Source organism: Theropithecus gelada, chromosome 1, assembly GCF_003255815.1.
Source record: "Theropithecus gelada isolate Dixy chromosome 1, Tgel_1.0, whole genome shotgun sequence".
NCBI classification, from domain to species: Eukaryota; Metazoa; Chordata; class Mammalia; order Primates; family Cercopithecidae; genus Theropithecus; species Theropithecus gelada.
The window spans coordinates 49,524,041-49,537,877 of NC_037668.1; the positions used below are offsets into that span (position 1 = coordinate 49,524,041).

The 13,837-nt window shown below is 48.1% G+C and overlaps 1 long non-coding RNA gene across 1 annotated transcript; it reads left to right on the forward strand.

Moving 5' to 3' along the window:
* Nucleotides 1–4,980: 4,980 nt before the first annotated feature.
* Nucleotides 4,981–11,240, forward strand: LOC112629146. The gene is made up of 3 exons (XR_003120538.1): nt 4,981–5,116; nt 10,000–10,824; nt 11,138–11,240. It is a non-coding gene; the product is annotated as an uncharacterized LOC112629146 (long non-coding RNA).
* The last annotated feature ends 2,597 nt before the right edge of the window (nt 11,241–13,837 follow it).

Here is a 13,837-nt window from a genome sequence, read left to right on the forward strand (position 1 = left end):
AAAAAAAAAAAAAAAAAAAAAAAAAAGTGAATCTGTCAAACTTTCTTTTATTAATTAACATCAAAGACATAGTGCTATCCCAGTATTTTGGGAGGCTAAATTAGCTGGGCGTGGTGGTGGGTGGCTATAATCCCAGCTGCTCCGGAGGCTGAGGCAGGAGAATTGCTTGAACCAGGCAGGTGGAGGTTGCAGTGAGCCGAGATCGTGCCACTGCACTCCAACCTGGGCAACAAGAGTGAAACTCTGTCTCAAAGAAAAAAAAAAAAAAGACAGTGCAGAGAAATCTCGTTCTCTGTCTGGCCAACATGGTGAAACCCCATCTCTACTAAAATATAAAAATTTGCTGGGCGTGGTGGGCGCCTGTAATCCCAGCTACTCGGGAGGCTGAGGCAGGATAGTTGCTTGAACCCAGGAGGCGGAGGTTGCAGTGAGCCGAGATTGCACCATTGCACTCCAGCCTGAGCGACAAGAGTGAAACTCCACCTAAAAAAAAAAAAAAGAAAGAAAAAAGATATCTCGTTCTCTAAAATCAGAGACTGTCAGAAACTTCGCTGTTTGAAATCACATCAGTGAGAGCAGAACATCCCACGCTTCTTTAGTGGGTCAGAAGAGCCAGGTTTGATACAGAGACACAGCCTGGATTTTCTACCCAGATGCAGAGCTTCAGATAAAGGGTTTTTGGACACAATAGTCTATATTTGTCTTACCTTTGTGGTGTCCAAGGAAACAAGACTCTGAATCTGATTCTCAGCCCACGCCAGATGTTAACCCCTTTACACATTGCCAGCTTTGCTTTAGGCCTATCAACACGGCTTCATTTCAATTTCACCTGAACTCCAGCCTCCCCTAAATCCTATGATAATCCCATTTCTTCCTTTGATGAGACCCTCCACAGTTTCTCTGGTGTGTTGTCTCTCTTGCTACATCAAGTTAATAAGCCTAATTTTGTGAAACTACAACTATATCCCTAGTGGTTTTTATCAGATTGGATTTGTCATAAAATTCAAGCCTTCTCTTTTCTTTTTTTTATCTTTTGAGATAGAGTCCCACTCTGTTGCCCAGGCTGGAGTGCAGTGGTATGATCTCGGCTCACTGCAACCTCTGCCTCCTGGGTTCAAGTGATTCTTCTGCTTCAGCCTCCCAAGTGGCTGGGGTCACAGGCATGCACCACCACACCCAGCTAATTTTGAACTCTTAGTAGAGATGGGGTTTTACTATATTGCTTAGGCTGATCTCGAACTTCTGACCTCGGGTGATCTACCCATCTCAGCCTTCCAAAGTACTGGGATTACAAGTGTGAGCCACCATGCCCAGACCATTGTTTTCTTTGTTTTTAAATTTTAAATTTTAAATTTTTTTTTTTGAGACTGAGTTTTGCTCTATCCTCCCAGGCTGGAGTGCAGTGGCTCAATCACAGTTCACTGCAGCCTCAATCTCCCGGGCTAAAGCGATCCTCCCACTTCAGCCTACCAAGTAGCTGGGACCACAGATGTACACCATCACACCAGGCTGATTTTTAAAAAATGTCTGTAGAGATGGGTCTCACTATGTTGCCTTGGTTGGTCTCAAACTCCTGGGCTCAAGGGATCCTCCTGCTTTAGCCTCCAAAAGTGTTGGGATTACAGGTGTGAGCCACCACACCCAGCTGCTCTGTTCCTTTACTCACTCATTGATTCATTCATTCAGTGTTTGTCCAGCCTATGCTCAGTTTTTTTTTTTGTTGTTGTTTGTTTTTTTGAGATGGAGTTTCACTCTTGTTGCCCAGGCTGGAGTGCAATGGCGTGGTCTCAGCTCTGCCTTCCGGGTTCAAGCAATTCTCCTGCCTCAGCCTCCTGAGTAGCTGGGATTACAGGCGCCTGACACCATGCCCAGCTAATTTTTGTATTTTTAGCAGAGATGGGGTTTCGCCATGTTGGCCAGGCTGGTCTCGAACTCCTGACCTCAGGTGATCCGCCTGCCTCAGCCTCCCAAAGTGCTGGGACCATAGGTGTGAGCCACTGCACGTGGCCCCTATGCTCAGTTTTAAGTACTGGGGACATGGTGGTGACAGGGCAGACAAGGTCCTTGGCTTTGTGGACCCTGCCTCTAGTGGATGAGATAGATAATAAATAGGTAATCACAAAAGCAAAGTAGCAGGCCGGGCGCGGTGGCTCACACCTGTAATTCCAACACTTTGGGAGGCCAAGACGGGCGGATCACGAGGTCAGGAGATCGAGACCTTCCTGGCTAACACGTTGAAACCCTGTTTCTACTAAAAATACAAAAAATTAGCTGGGCGTGGCGGTGGGCACCTGTAGTACCAGCTACTTGGGAGGCTGAGGCAGGAGAATGGCGTGAACCTGGGAGGTGGAGCTTGCAGTGAGCCGAGATTGCACCACCGCACTCCGGCCTGGGCGACAGAGCGAGACTCCGTCTCAAAAAAAAAAAAAAAAGCAAAGTAACAGATTATAAAGGGATTGGAAGGCTGCCCAGGGTCGGGGGGATAGAGGAGGTGGGCAGAAAAGGAGACACTACAATTGAACTGGAACCTGGGTGAACAGATCTCAGGAAAGAGCACTGCAAGCAGAGATCAGCAAAAGAGGTGAAGATGAGGCTGGGTGCAGCACTTTGGGAAGCCGAGGTGGGTGGATGGCTTGGGGTCAGGAGTTGGAGAACAGCCTGGCCAACATGGCAAAACCCTGTCTCTACTAAAAATACAAAAATTAGCTGGACATGGTGGTGCAAGTCTGTAATCTCAGCTACTCAGGAGGCTGATGCAAGAGAGTCACTTCAACCCAAGAGGTGGAAGTTGCAGTGAGCCTAGATCATGCCACTGCATTCCACCCTGGGTGACAGAATGAGACTCTGTCTCCAAAAAAAAAAAAAAAAAAAAAAGAAAAGGCCGGGTGTGGTGGCTCATGCCTGTAATCCTAGCACTTTGGGAGGCCAAGGCGGGCGGATCACCTGAGGTCAGGAGTTTGAGACCAGCCTGGCCAATATGGCAAAATCCCGTCTCTACTAAAAGTACAAAAAATTAGATGGGCGTGGTGGTAGGCGCCTGTAAACCCAGTTACTCCGGAGGCTGAGGCAGGAGAATCACTTGAATCCGGGAGGTGGAGGTTGCAGTGAGCTGAGATCACACCACTGCACTCCAGCTTGGACAACAAGAGCGAAACTCTGTCTCAAAAAACAAACAAACAAACAAAAAAAAAACAAAAAAAAAGATGAGCTTGTCAGATTTGCAAAATAACCAGAAGGCCAGTATTCTTGGAGCAAACTGAGTGAGCGGGAGGGTGGGGAAAGATGAAGCACAAAGGCCGAATTTTACATGGGATGATAATCTTACACAAGCCTAAATGTATATATTTTCCCATAAATTAATGTACCTATAAAGTTGGAGTTGCTCTGGGACTCAAGTGGCATCCTTCTCCCAACCCCTGCTGTTTTCTGAAGGATTCCTAAGGAACCTTAGAGGTAGGGAGAGAGAAAGAGCTGGAAGTCCTTAATCTAGTCCAACCCTTTTATTTTACAGTTAGGGAAACCTAAGCTGAGAGAGGAGGTGGAAACCTGGTTGTAGGAGTAAGTGGGGAAGGGTTCACCGTCATTCTGGTAGGTAGGAGTAGGGCCAGAGCAAGGAGTCCTGGTTTGTGAACCACCAGCCGGCCGTCTAGGAGTTTACAGACCAGCAGTGGCAGTGTAGACAAAGGGCATATCTTCCTTTCCCCAAGGACATTGGCTCTGGAGCAATAACCCAGCAATGGGGGCTTTGGGGTGTCCCTCTTAATTCCGTAGCTCAGCCCATTCGGATATGCCAGCTGGAAAGAGAGAGGGATAAGACAACAGAGTACCTCTCTCTAACAGCTCAATCCCTCCCCCTTAGGGTTAAGATCGCGGCTGCAGTGGTTAGCATCTCTGCTTCCTCTAGCCGGCTATGTCATTGAACCTGTGTGATCAGACGCAAACTAGATCAGTATGACTTCAAAGCTTCAGTTCTTGTTCTTTTTTCTCTCTTTTTTTTTTTAGATGGAGTCTCGATCCCTCGCCCGGGCTGGAGCACAGTGGCGCAATCTCGGCTCACTGCAACCTCCGCCTCCCCGGTTCAAGCAATTCTTCTGTCTCAGTCTCCCGAGTAGCTGGGACTACAGGCGCCTGCCAGCACGCCCGGCTACTTTTTGTATTTTTAGTAAAGACTGGGTTTCACCTTGTTGGTCAGGCTGGTCTCGAACTCCTGACCTCAGGTGATCCACCCGCCTCTGCCTCCCAAAGTGCTGGGATTACAGGCGTGAGCCACTGCGCACGGCTAAAGCTTCAATCTTTTTTTTTTGTTTTGTTTTTTTGTTTTTGAGACGGAGTCTCGCTCTGCCGCCCAGGCTGGAGTGCAGTGGCGCGATCTCGGCTCACTGTAAAGCTTCAGTTCTTAACCATCAGGCGACAGTGCGTAGTCTGGTAGCAACTGGAAAAGTCCTGCTGAGATTTAGCCTCCCATACACACAGAGTCCCACCCCGGACAGGCTGTATCAACCTCCAACGGCCATATGCCCACTGCTGTTTGCGTACACTGAGGCAGGACCTATAGACTCTATCCACTGACTCATGTGGAATGATTCCGCGGGGCGCCCATGCAAGAACCACTGTCTCCAAACAGCAGCCAGCCACTCCTTTCTCTTGGTTTCCTTCCTTTGAGTGGTGCAAAGGCCCAAGGGTGTAACCTCAGAATGGGGCCCTGACTCAGCTGTGGGCGAGCTCCTAGAGTATCTTAATTCCTGCTTCATTTCTTTCCATTTTGCAGTTGGGCAAACTGCAGCTCAAAAAGACAAAGAACGTCCCCGGAGCAAAAAAGCTGCTTAGAATGTAGCCAAAACTCCGCACGGTAAGGACTGAGGACTGTCAAAAGACCACCAAGAGTTAAAATCATGAAGCTACGGAGCACCCCGGAGGCTAGAGAGACCCGGCCCCGCTTCCAACCTATGCTCCTCCTTTTAACTTCCGGGTGGGGCAAGATTTCCGGTTCCCGCGCGGCGCTCCAAAGCTCGGGGAGTGGTCTCCCTTTTCTCGGAGTCAGTTGTGGGAGTTAGGGTCTTATTCTGATCTTCCCTCGTATCCCGCTCCCCCGTCCTCCGAGGTGGCACTTGCGCAGGTGAACGTTCCCTCTGTCCCCTTCCTTCTTCTTCCTACCCCGCGCACGCTCGCTCGCGGCCACAGTGGCTGCCTGCCCCAGGAGCTGGGAGTCCCTGCCTGTGGGGTAGAAAAATGATTGAAATGTGAGACCTGCGGGCTCCTCGGGCTGACTTGGACCTCACCTCAGCTCTGGAGGTGGACCTCGTCCTGGGGCCCTAGAAGCCCATTTCCGGACCCGGGCTAGGCCTTCGGAGCCCCGGCCGCATAGTGGGAGGAGTCGAGCTCAGCTCCCCCTACCACACCCGGGATTATTTTTATCGGTTGAGTCATCGCACTCCCTTTTATCCTTGTGGCCTTGGGCAAGTCCCCTCCCTCCGAGCTTCACTTTGCTTATCTGTGAATGGAAATAACAGTGTCTACCCGGTGGGCTATCGGGAGAATCAGTTGTGAGAGAATGCAGTGTGGGGTGTCTGGCCGGCGGAATTCCACAAATGGTAGTAGCAGTTGATGTCAGTGGAGGCTCCTGGGGCAGTAATTTATCAAGAATTTAACCTGAACTAAGGATCATACGGAGGAGGATCTATGTGTAACGTTCGGCGCAATGTCAGGAAATAAGGGCGCAGTACACTGGAGTTATTTTATCTTTTTTTGAGCCGGAGTCTCGCTCTGTCGCCCAGGCCAGAGTGCAGTGGCGCGGTGTCGCCTCACTGCAAGTTCCTCTGCCACATGGGTTCAAGCGATTCTCCTGCCTCAGCCTCCCGAGTAACTGGGATTATAGTCGCTCTTCACCACGCCTGGCTAATTTTTTCCATTTTTAGTAGAGACGGTTTCACCATGTTGGCCAGGCTGGTCTTGAACTCCTGACCTCAAGTGACCCACCCGCCTCGGGCTTCCAAAGTGCTGGAATTACAGGCATGAACCACTGCACCTGGCCTGGAGTTATTTTTTCTCACTGGGTTTTTGAGAAAAGAAAATGAGTTTTTAACTGGTGAGGATAAGTTTGTGTTTGGCAAGTCGTCTTCTGAAGCTGAGAGGATTTATAAGCCGGGTAAATTGTGCTGGTTCATCCTTGAGAGCCAGCCTTAAGAATTGGCCCACTGACTGCCAGGCGTGGTGACTCCCAAAGCCTGTAATCCCAGCACTTTGGGAGGCCGAGGCGGGTGGATCACCGGAAGTCAGGGGTTCGAGACCATCCTGGCCAACATGGTGAAACCCCATCTCTACTAAAAACATAAAGATTAGCCTGATGTGGTGACGGGCTCCTGTAATCCCAGCTACTTGGGAGGCTGAGGCAGAGAATTGCTTGAACCCAGAAGGCGGAAAGGTTGCAGTGAACCGAGACTGTGCCACTACACTCCAGCCTGGGCCACAGAGCAAGACTCTGTCTCAACAAAAATAAAAATAAAAATAAAAAAGGGCCACTGACAGACTGTTCCTAGAAACCTAGGTTGTAAAGACGTTGGGTGCCAGGAGCTAGAAGAAGTGATAAAAGGGTGTTTTCCTAAGTGGGTTAGGGGTTTTCACTCAGAAAGGTTTTTGGGCAGGAGGGGAAAACCTGAAAAGTTTTCTTCCTCTTGAGTTGTTATAAAAGTAATACATATGTGTAGTTAGAAACCAATACAGAAAGATGTAAAATGAAAAGTGTTCCCCCTTCTACTGTATCTGCCCTTCAGAAGTAAATACAATTGATTTCTTTGATAACCTTCCATGTATTATTTGGATATATAAGGTTTTATTTGCTTGTATGTATGTATTTTTAATTTCCTCAGGTGGGGGGGTCATACTACACATCGATCAGGACCTTAGTCATGTAATACTGACAGCTTTAATCACTAGTACTCATAAAGCCTGCTTCATTTTTTACATGGCGGCACCACTGAATGGTTGACTGTACTTCAGTCATTTCCCTGTTGATGGTCACTTAGGTTGTTCCCAAGATTTTGTTTTCCCACGGTGTTTCACCTATAACCTTTCTTGTACGAAATATTTTAGTCCAAGTCACCCCTAAGTGATTCTACTTTTCCCTACTCACCACCCTAGGTTAGTAACAGCTTACTTTGGGGGATGAGCACACCCTATTAACTGAACAGAAACCAAGATAATATGAGAAGAATTGGTGTACTCCCAAGAATATCCAAGCTGCTGGGTCCAGAATCAATTAAAGTCTGCTAAGAAATGGGTCAGGGAACCTTTAGAGAAGGGTGACTAGGTGCTGGGTGCATGGCAGCTAGTCGGCGTTAGTGATTGCTGGCTTCTGGCAATTGTTGCCCAGGAAACAGATTTGAGAGATTCTCTGAGGTGGGAGGGATTTTAAATGTCAACTCTCCTGCTATGTATTATATGTCAGGAAAGGATTAGTTCTTTGAGGGAACAGAGTATTAAAGGAGACGATGGGCCGGGCACGGTGGCTCACGCCTATAATCCCAGCACTTTGGAAGGCCGAGGCAGGGGGATCATGAGGTTAGGAGATCAAGACCAACCTGGCTAACATGTTGAAACCTCGTTTCTACTAAAAATACAGAAAAAATTAGCTGGGCGTGGTGGCACGCGCCTGTAGTCCCAGCTACTCAGGAGGCTGAGGCAGGAGAATTGCTTGAACCTGGGAGTTAGAAGTTGCAGTGAGGCCGGGCGCGGTGGCTCACGCCTGTAATCCCAGCACTTTGGGAGGCCGAGGCGGGCGGATCACAAGGTCAGGAGATCGAGACCATGGTGAAACCCCGTCTCTACTAAAAATAGAAAAAATTAGCCGGGCGCAGTGGCGGGCGCCTGTAGTCCCAGCTACTCGGGAGGCTGAGGCAGGAGAATGGCGTGAACCCGGGAGGCGGAGCTTGCAGTGAGCCGAGATTGCGCCACTGCACTCCAGCCTGGGCGACAGAGCAAGACTCCGTCTCAAAAAAAAAAAAAAAAAAAAAAAAAAAAAAAGAAGTTGCAGTGAGCCAAGATCGTGCCACTGCACTCCAGCCTGGGCAACAAAGCAAGACTCTGTCTCAAAAAAAAAAAAAAAAAAAAAAAAAAAACGATGATCCTTGAAAAGTGACTGCATCATGGGGCTGTACCCTAAGGTGAGAATTAATTTAGTCATTTCTATTATTTGAACTGTCTCTTATTTTAAACTTAACATAGGATGTGTTTTCCTGTAAATAACTCCTTTTTTGAACTGGGGCCCTAGCCCAAATGAAGCAAAGGCTTTTTTTTCTGGCATTTTACAGGTATTTAATTTGGCCACCCCCCTCCCCCTGCTTACCATAGCGGGTTTGATAATCCTGGAGCTCTCAAATATCCAGAGGGTTGGAATTGTACTCTATTAGCATTTTGACAAGTCCCATACACTGATCAGAGGTGCTTCATTCTTGATCTTAACCTGGGTTCTTTTTTTTTTGAGGGGGGGGTGGGTAAGGACTCTGTTGCACAGGCTGGAGCACAGTGGTGTGATCACGGCTCACTGCAGCCTCTACCTCCTGGGCTCAGGTGGTTCTCCCACCTCAGCCTCCCTAGTAGCTGGGACTACAGGCTTGTGCCACCACACCCAGATAATTTTTTTGTTTTTGTATTTTTTGTAGAGACAGGGTTTTGCCATGTTACCCAGGCTGGTCTCGAATTCCTGGGCTCAAGTGATCCACCTTTTTTTTCCCCCCGAGATGGAGTTTTGCTCTTGTTGTCCAGGCTGGAGTGCAGTGGCACGATCTCGGTTCATAGCAACCTCCGCCTCCTGGGTTCAAGCGATTCTCCTGCCTCAGCCTCCCAAGTAGCTGTGATTACAGGCCATGCACCACCATGCTTGGCTAATTTTTGTAATTTTAGTAGAGACGGGGTTTCTCCATGTTGGTCAGGCTGGTCTCGAACTCCTGACCTCAGGTGATCCACCCACCTTAGCCTCCCAAAGTGCTGGGATTATGGGTGTGAGCTACCTCGCCTGGCTTTCTTTTTCTTTTTCTTTCTTTCTTTTTCCTTTTTTTTTTTTTTAAAAGAGATCTCGCTATGTTGCTCAGGCTGGAGTGCAGTGGCTATTCACAGGTGCAATCATACATAGTGCACTGCTCCTTTGAAGTACTTTTTAATGTTTGCTATTCTTTAATCATGATGAAAGAGATAGACTAGGGAAGTAGAAAGTCAGTAGATTAGATATTAATGAACTGACCTTATTCTCCTCTTTTGGCACCTCTTCATAAATTGCTTTGTAGACATAGCAAATGGTATATAAAAATGGTTGGAAGGGCCGGGCGTGGTGGCTCACGCCTGTAATCCCAGCACTTTGGGAGTCTGAGGCGGGCAGATCACGAGGTCAGGAGTTTGAGACCAGCCTGACCAACCTGGTGAAAGCCTCTCTCTACTAAAAATACAAAATTTAGCTGGGCGTGGTGGCACGTGCCCATAATCCCAGCCACTCAGGAGGTTGACGCAGGAGAATTGCTTGAACCTGGGAGGCGGAGGTTGCAGTAAGCCGAGATCGTGCCATTGCACTCCAGCCTGAATGACAGGGCAAGACACCGTCTGCAAAAAAGGAAAAAAAAACCAAAATGGTTGGAAGAAGCAAACACCCCTGATTTTAAGCCGTCTCTCAAGCAAATCATGTGCATGTGCAATTCTTGTTTCAGCATAATGTAAAATACTTCATAGTGAGGGGCAAAATGAATGCACGATTCTCTAGCAAGGCCAGTATTCTTCAATTGGCTTTGAGAACCTACATTTCTTATTTTGTTAAACCACTGTCATGTTTTCTCAATTGCGTTAATTGATCTACCAAGAAGACAAAAATAGAGTTTCTAGTAGCTTTATTAAGAAACCCTGTTAAGATTGGAAGGCTGATGGAACCTGGGTCTGGACCAAATCCATGAGATCCGAGGGGTTTAGCAGCTGTTGTGGTCTGTTTTTGCTGATTCTTACTTTTCTCTTTGTGCCTAGAAGTCTGAAACGTTTTTTTCTTGGTGTTCCAGAATGGAGACTGAAGTGTACCCAGAGACTCAAAGAAATACAGACGTCCAGAATGATCAAATGAGATCACTACCCAATGAAACGGTGGGCCGAGGAGCCAGAAGTTGTCCTGCTACCTGCTTTCCAGGTCTAGATTCCATGGGAGCCTTCTGGGCTCCCGCCAGAGAGCCTCAGTGAAGACTCTGTTGAAGACTTTAAAACCATGCTAGAAAGCCTCCAGAGGTTCAGGAAGTTCCGCTATGAGGATGCAGCTGGCTCCAGGGATGTCCTCAGGCATCTCCGGGACCTTTCTGGTTGGTGGTTGAGACCTGATGTTCACACAAAGAAGCAGATTGTGGGAATGCTGGTGCAGGAGCAATTCCAGGCTGTCCTGCCCGAGGAGCTCAGAGCCTCAAGCACAGAGATGTCAGCCTGGAATCAGAATCACTGGCTAAGTCTTGCTGCTTGCTTCTTGCTCAGCCTACATATGAGATGTCAACCTAAGCGTTCTCTTGGATGCAAGATTCAACTCACCTGTGGGAAATCTGAACTTCCACTTTCTTTGAGCTTGTCTTTGACTGGTTGTAATAAGAATCCATCAAAACCCATGTTTGGATCTCTTTTTCGCTGAGGCAGCTTTATTTCCTACGGAAAGAGTTTCTCTGTCCTCGTTAGGACAATCAGCCTGCTGCTTTGGGCTTTTCCAAGAGCCTATTTTTCATCTGCTGGATGCCTCTTTTTTTGCACTTTGTGACATGCTTTAATATATTGTTTTTATGTATCCAAAGAGGTAATCAGCTTTAACTTTCAGAATTCGTGAATCTTGGCCGGGCGCGGTGGCTCAAGCCTGTAATCCCAGCACTTTGGGAGGCCGAGACGGGCGGATCACGAGGTCAGGAGATCGAGACCATCCTGGCTAACACGGTGAAACCCCGTCTCTACTAAAAAATACAAAAACTAGCCGGGCGAAGTGGCGGGCGCCTGTGGTCCCAGCTACTCGGGAGGCTGAGGCAGGAGAATGGCGTGAACCCGGGAGGCGGAGCTTGCAGTGAGCTGAGATCCGGCCACTGCACTCCAGCCTGGGCGACAGAGCCAGACTCAGTCTCAAAAAAAAAAAAAAAAAAAAAAGAATTCGTGAATCTTGGTTTGGTGGCATGAATGAAAGCTTATGTAACCCCACCAGTAACTCATTTGGGGTGCCCTTGAAATATTAAAGTTTGGTCCTCAATAAATATGTCCTGTGGTGATTAATCAGTTAGCGCTTAGTAGTCAGCAATTGGAGACAGGTGAGATAATTATCAGGCGTAGATGAGAGCTAGCGATAAGAACTATGGCTGTGGTGGTTGTTGCGCTGGGAAATAGGAACAGTCCTGGCCTTTGTTTTCAAAGTCAAGATTTAGATTGGACAGAACTGAGAAAGGGGTCAAACAGGGTCATAAGAGGTGAGTAACCTGTACACAGAGCTGTTTGATTGGCTGTTTCACCATGTCCATCACCTTTGTCCTATAGCTTGCCTATCTGCAAGAAAACTTACTGTAAAGCTCCCTGACGCTACTGTGTTTTGCTTTTTCCGCAACAGAGGTCATCGTTTTTCTGTGTGTGGAGACCTGTTCTGTGACTGACAGCTGAGATAGAGCAGTAGCTGTGTCTGTGACAGGGAGGGTAAACAGCAGCTGCCTCCCCAGCACAACCCAGTTCAGAGGAAACTGTCTGCCTCTGTGGCCTGGCTCTGGGACTTGTAACTCTGTTCCTCTTCTAGCAAACGTGGTGCCACTTCAGAAACAGCTTTTGGTGTAGGGAGTGGTCAGCTGCATGCTGGAACTCTTGTTGATTCTGCTGGGGTTTGTTGAGTACTTCCTGTGCCTCTGCGACTGCTACAGAATGGAAATGTAAAACCCACTTTTAAGGAAGTGTATCATTTTTGAAGAGAGGAAAAAGCCTTAAAAATACATTGTTAGAAATGTTGGAGTCAAACTAGCCTTGCTTTTGGTATCTCATTTTGAAACAGCACCAAGATAAAAGATTTTGTTTTTTAAAAAATTACAGGCTGGATGCGGTGGCTCACGCCTGTAATCCCAGCACTTTGGGAGGCCGAGGCGGGTGGATCACGAGGTCAGGAGATCGAGACCATCCTGGCTAACATGATGAAACTCCGCCTCTACTAAAATTACAAAACAAATTGGCTGGCGCCTGTAGTCCCAGCTACTCAGGAGGCTGAGGCAGGAGAATGGCGTGAACCCAGGAGGTGGAGCTTGCAGTGAGCTGAGATCGTACCACAGCATTCTAGCCTGGGCGACAGAGTGAGACTCTGTCTCAAAAAAAAAAAAAAAAATTACAAGCAGAAGAGAGAGGACAGTCAAGGTGTAGAAGTGACATTTTAATGAAATTTTGAAAGAGAAGTAGGAGATCATTGGACAGAAGGCAAAAGCATGGGAATGCAAAGATGTAAAGGTATATAGTGTTCGGGGAATAGTGACCATAAGATGAATTAATTATGCTTTTTAGTAACTGTAAGGTAAGGACTTTTCTTTTTTTGAGACAAGGTCTCACACTGTCGCCCAGGCTGGAGTGCAATGGTATGATCTCGCTTCACTGCAACCTCTGCCTCCAGGGTTCATGCAATTCTCCTGCCTCCGCCTCGTAAGTAGCTGGGATTACAGGCATCCACCACCACACCCAGCTAATTTTTTGTATTTTTGGTAGAGACGGGATGTTGGCCAGACTGGTCTCGAACTCTGACCTTGTGATACACCCGCCTCCGCCTCCCAAAGTTTACAGGTGTGAACCACCGTGCCCGGCCACTGTAAGGTAGGCTATTCTTTTCTTTTTTTTTGAGACGGAGTCTTGCTCCGTCACCCAGGCTGGAGTGCAGTGGCGCGATCTCGGCTCACTGCAACCTCTGCCTCCTGGGTTCATGCCATTCTCCTGCCTCAGCCTCCTGAGTAGCTGGGACTACAGGCGCCTGCCACCACTCCCGGCTAATTTTTTGTATTTTCAGTAGAGACTGGGTTTCACCGTGTTAGCCAGGATGGTCTCGAGCTCCTGACCTCGTGATCCGCCCGCCTCAGCCTCCTAAAGTGTTGGGATTACAGGCGTGAGCCACCGCGCCCAGCCGGTAAGTTTTTCTATCATTAATTTGAATAGTAAAATTTAACGTTGGCAAAGGAGTTAGTATCACTGATAGGGTTGTAGTATTTTGAATCATTCTGAAGATATTTCCTTTAGTCCTCAGGGATCCGGAACTCCTGGTATTCAGGAATTTCCTGGCCTCCATCAGTTTCTCAGCTGCTTCAATGATGTAGGATTTGGTCTGTGAGTAAAGGACCTGGCTTTACAGGTGGACTCAGATTTTCACCTCAGAGATTTTATGACACGACAACTGAGCTAGCTTGCTTGCTTGCTTCCTTCCTTCCTTCCTTCCTTCCTTCCTTCCTTCCTTCCTTCCTTCCTTCCTTCCTTCCTTCCTTTTCCCCTCTCTCTTTCTGTTTCTCTCTCTTTTCTTTTTCTTTCTTTTTTTTCTTTTTTTTTCTTTTTTTTTTGTTTTGAGACGGAGTCTCGCTCTGCCGCCCAGGCTGGAGTGCAGTGGCCGGATCTCAGCTCACTGCAAGCTCCGCCTCCCGGGTTCACGCCATTCTCCGGCCTCAGCCTCCCGAGTAGCTGGGACTACAGGCGCCCGCCACCGCGCCCGGCTAGTTTTTTTTGTATTTTTTAGTAGAGACGGGGTTTCACCGTGTCAGCCAGGATGGTCTCGATCTCCTGACCTCGTGATCCACCCGTCTCGGCCTCCCAAAGTGCTAGGATTACAGGCTTGAGCCACCGCGCCCGGCCT